The 5,174-nt window shown below is 39.8% G+C and overlaps 1 pseudogene; it reads right to left on the reverse strand.

Annotated features, from left to right (window-relative positions):
• Positions 1-1,633: 1,633 nt before the first annotated feature.
• Positions 1,634-2,580, reverse strand: LOC101355813 (olfactory receptor 2V2-like; annotated as a pseudogene).
• Between the last annotated feature and the right edge of the window lie 2,594 nt (positions 2,581-5,174).

The raw sequence follows: 5,174 nt of genomic DNA on the forward strand, positions 1-5,174 counted from the left end.
TAGTCCAGGGGAGCACCAAAGAGAAGAAGGCCGACAGAGAGAGAAATCCTTCCCCTGGAGCTGATGTTCTGAATTTGGACTTTTAGCCTACTTTGACTATGAGAAAACAAACTTCTCTTCATTAAAACCATCCACTTGTGGTATTTCTGTTGTAGCAGCACTAGATAACTAAGACATTATTATATGATTAACACTGATAATAAACATTACTAAGAATTCTATATGGTCTGGTACTGGAAGAGGTCCATGGGGGGAGGGGTGGTGACACCAAGAGTTGCCACACTAGCGATGGCCACTGAACATAGAGAGTGGTGAATACAAAGGTGAGACATTTAGAATTCATCTATTCCCACCGTAAGACAATGAGGCTAAATGCTTAACAGATCTTGCAACCTGGGCTGCGGATGCCAATACTCCTTTATGTGGATTATTTTTCTGATAGGGGCTTCTCACTTAATTCTGTCCCAGACTTTATCAATTCCATTTTCTGTTTCCAAATGTTTGTCTGTTTTCATTTAGGTCTACGATATAGTAACATTATTTTCAGATTGACCAACAGTTCATTTAATAAACACCTTAAATCGATCATATGTTAACATTTAAATAATCAATCAAACGCCAAGTAAATACTTAGGAATGTATGACGGATGTACAAGTATGGTTTATGTTGTGTAATAAACACTAAAACACACAAAGATATCATGGTCAGGTTAGTTTCATAATCTGTCCATACCCTAGAAAATGGAGTCTGAGTTGAGCTTCACACTAACCTAGAAGTTAGTTCTGTTCCAGTGGGTCTTGAATCACATTTAGAAACTGAGGACAACAAGAGATCAAATTTCTGTTCTTAAATAAAATAATATGAATAGAAGTCAACTGAGTTCAACAAACATTTATCAAGAAGCTATTAAGTGCAAAAAATCCATGGAACATTTAATGATGACTAAGACTTGAGTCTTGCTGCCCAAGTTTCTTACAAGTTACTTGTGGAGGTAGACATGTGAAAAAACAAATATATGAGGCAGGAAAAAAGTGCTAAGCCACAGGTAAAGGGAAACTCTGGCGGAAGCAGTCATGAAGAAACCAGTAAACCTAAGTGAGAATTTAGAAAGAGCTTCATAAAGATAGCATTTCAAGAAGTGGACCTAAGTGGCAGAGGTTATCCAGGCTGGAGAGAAAAAAAAAAGAAAAAAAAATAGACGCATGAAATCATTTGAAATGTACAAAGCTGAAAAAAGCCAGTGTGGCTACAGTACAGAGTGTATTGAAGATGATTGTAGGACTTGGGGTTGGAAAAGCACTTTAGGATCATATTACTGAATAAGGTTTGTTGAATCGCATAAAGCTTGTAATAATACGTGTGCCTAGGCCTCTTCCCAAACTAGATATTTATTTTATGATAGGTCAATTTGGGTAACACTGTTAAATAGGAGCTTCTCCAAGGACATCAAGAGTCTGATATTTATTTCCCACCTCTCCCCTTTGCAGTTGGAAATAAAGTTGGAAAGAAAGGAAGATTATCATTTCTGTAATGTGGTTGAGAAACTGAAGTCCAAAGTTTAATTTTTCATAATAGCACTAACATTAAGTGGAAGAAAGATAGAGAATCTAGGTATTTTAAGCAAAAGTGGCATCATCTTTCCTGTTTAACCATCAACCTTCTCTCCAGAACCTTCCTCAGAGCCCCCACCGCCTCCTTGTTCCTCAGGCTGTAGGTTAGGGGGTTCAGCACAGGAGTGATAAGAATATTAAACACAGAGAGACACTGGTCCACCTCTAGGGGGAGAGAGGAACCTGGGATCATGTAGATAATCATGGCTGGACCAAAGTAGAGGCTTACCACACTGAGGTGGGAGGAGCAGGTGACCAGAGCATTTTTCTTGCCCTTGGGGGAGTTTAGGCTGAGGACAGTGAAAAAGATGTGTGTGTAGGAGGTCAGGATGAATGCAAAAGGGATAAGAAGGAAAATGATGCCTGACACTAAGACCACCTTCTCATAGGTGGATGTGTCCTCACAAGAGAGTTTCAGAAAGGCTATGACTTCACAGAAAAAATGATGAATTTTACTGGAGCCGCAGGTAGAAAAGTGCTTGGCATAAATTGTGTGCATTAAGGAGACAAGAACACCCCCAGCCCATGAGCTGGCAGCCATTCGCACACAGACTCTGGGGGTCATGAAGACTGGGTATCTCAGGGGGCTACAAATGGCCAAGTAGCGGCCAAAGGCCATGAGGGTCAGGAAACACACTCAGCTATTTCTAGCATCAAGTAAAGAAAGATTTGGACTCCACAGCCAATGTAGGAAATACCTCTATCTCCTGAGAGGAAGGCGGTGGCCATCTTGGGGACGGTGGTGGAGATGAGTGCCAGGTCCATGAGGGAGAGCTGGCTGAGCAAGAAGTACATGGGTGTGTGGAGGTGAGCATCACCCCATATCAGCAAGGCCAGGACGGAGTTTCCAGTGATGGCCACCATGAGAATCAGGAGGATGATGGCAACAAGAAAGCCAGCATACTGAGAGTCAGAGAAGAGGCCCAGGGGAATGAAATCTGTGGTGGTGGGTTCATTTCCTTGCTTCATGTTTCAATCTACTGGTTGGATCCAGAGGATCATCAGAGAAAAACACACAGAGTGAGATCTCCTTACTTCCTGTGTAAATACATCACTGACATGGATCAATTTCTGAAACTCTAATATTTACTGAGTCAATCCAAACGTATTACAATATATTTTGGAGGATTCATGGTTTGGTATCCATAGTTATTTAACAATACATCTGGAAGGGTAATCAATAGAAACTATGAATATTGGAATTGGTAACCATTAAACTTCGTTGCTTGGCACAGTGTTGTAACATTCCATGTGAATGACAATTGTAATTTTTAGTCAATATGAAAATCCATATACATCTTGGGGATGTGATAATCACAGAGAATCCAGACATACTCCAATACAAATAGTGTTACTAATACACAGTCACTGATGGGACCTAGAAACTTGGTATATTTCTTGCTTCTAGATTTACAACGTCTAGATTCATCCTTAGGGGCACTTACAGATAACTAAGTAGGTGCATGATCAACCAGGGGCGGGAGATTTTATGGCTGTAACCATTGGGCATGGCCAAAAATGCCTTGAAAGTGACTTGGACTGGCTCTTAGGGTCCACATGATACATCAGTCAATGTAGACTAACTGCTGGTATATTAGATTTTGGGAAATTCCAGTCTTAGTTTTTGAGTAAGTAGACATCAATTTGCAACTAGTCTTTCCTACAAAAGCTCCTTGATTTCTTCTCTATTTTTCTGTCTATCTAGAAATTGGAACAAATCCTTCTGTAAGATTCTCTGCGATCTCATCTACAATGCTGTCTTTGTTCGTGTCATTGTTATTTTTTTGCATCTCTTTATAGATGAGGCAGGCATAACTTAGAAGAAAGAGTTATGGCCAAAGAAAGATCTTGATGTAGAATCAAGAAGAAATAGATTTTCATCCAGCAATCCCACTCCTAGGAATATATCCTAGATAAATAAGAGCCATCCATGAATAGACACATGCACACTCATGTTCACTGCAGCATTATTCACAATAGCAAAAAAATGGAAACAACTCAAGTGCCCATCAACAGATGAATGGATAAACAAATTATGGTACATATACCAAATGGGTTACTACACTAAGAAAGAACAAAGATGAATCAGTGAAACATCTTACAACATGTATGAATCTGGAGGACATTATGCTGAGTGAAATAACCCAATCTCAAAATAACAAATATTGTATGAGACCACTATCATAAAAACTCAAGGAAAGGTTTACACACAGAAAGAAACAATCTTTGATGGTTACAAGAGGGGCTGGGTGGGGAGAGAAAATTACTAACTAGATAGCAGACAAGTGTTAACTCTGGTGAAGGGAAGAAAATACACAATATAGGGGAAGTCAGCACACCTTTGCCAGGGCAAGGGAAGACACTTATAGGAACATAAGAAAAAAAGAGGCAACCACAGTAAATACTATAGCATACACAACCTTACAACAGTAAAAAAACAAAACAAAACAAAAAACAGTAACTTACAAGCAGATACGTAGACAGATACATATGCTGAATAGAGGAAGGAGGGTATATAGGAGTATACCCATGTATATATATAGATTAGGTTGTGGGTATTTTAAAATATTTGTATATACAGCATTTGTATACATGTATATATATAACAGAGCACAAAGGAGACACAGTCATAGAAGCTTCTAAACTCATCCAAACACCTTGAGGGACCGAGTTACTGGGGCTGAAGGCTGGGGACCATGGTCTCAGGAGATACCTAGCTCAACTGGTATGACATAGTTCATCAATAAAATGTTCTGCATCCTACTTTAGTGAGCAGTGTCTGGGGTCTTAAAAGCTTGCAAGTGGCCATCTAAGATACATCTATTGGTCTCATCTCATCTGGAGCAAAGGAGAATGAATAAAATCAAAGATACGAGTAAAATGTTAGTCCAAAGGACTAGTGGACCTCATGAACCACAGCCTACACCAGCCTGAGCCCAGAAGAACTAGGTGGTGCATGGCTACCACCACCTATTGCTCTGACTGTGATCACAATAGAGCATAATGGACTGAAACAGAGAAAAATGTATAGCAAAATTCAAATTAACAAAAAGACCAGACTTACTGGTCTAACAGAGACTGGAGGAACCTGCAGAGACTGTGGCCCACGGACACCCTTCTAACTCAGGTTTGAAGCCACTCCCAAAGTTCACCTGTCAGCCAAAGATTAGACAGGCCTATAAAATAAACAATAATACGCGTGAGGAACATTCCTTCTTAGACCAATATACTGGACAAAATGGACAACACCTGCCAAAAGTAAAGATGAGAAGGCAGGAAGGGACAGGAAAACTGGGCTAATAGAAATGGGGAATCCAGGGTGGAAAGGGGGAGAATGCTGACACATTGCAGGATTGCAACCAATGTCATGAAACAATTTTGTATACATTTCTGAATGAGAAACTAATTTTCTCTGTAAACTTTCACCTAAAACACAATTAAAAAAAAAAGAAGAAATGGATTTGCTGAGCCTTAACAGGAATTTCTTATTCATTGTTGTTGTTGTTAGCTGCCATTGAGTCAGTCCCTGACTCATGGTGACCCCATGTACAACAGGTCCTGCT

The sequence above is a fragment of the Trichechus manatus genome, unplaced genomic scaffold (assembly GCF_000243295.1).
Source record: "Trichechus manatus latirostris isolate Lorelei unplaced genomic scaffold, TriManLat1.0 scaffold00181, whole genome shotgun sequence".
NCBI classification, from domain to species: domain Eukaryota; kingdom Metazoa; phylum Chordata; class Mammalia; order Sirenia; family Trichechidae; genus Trichechus; species Trichechus manatus.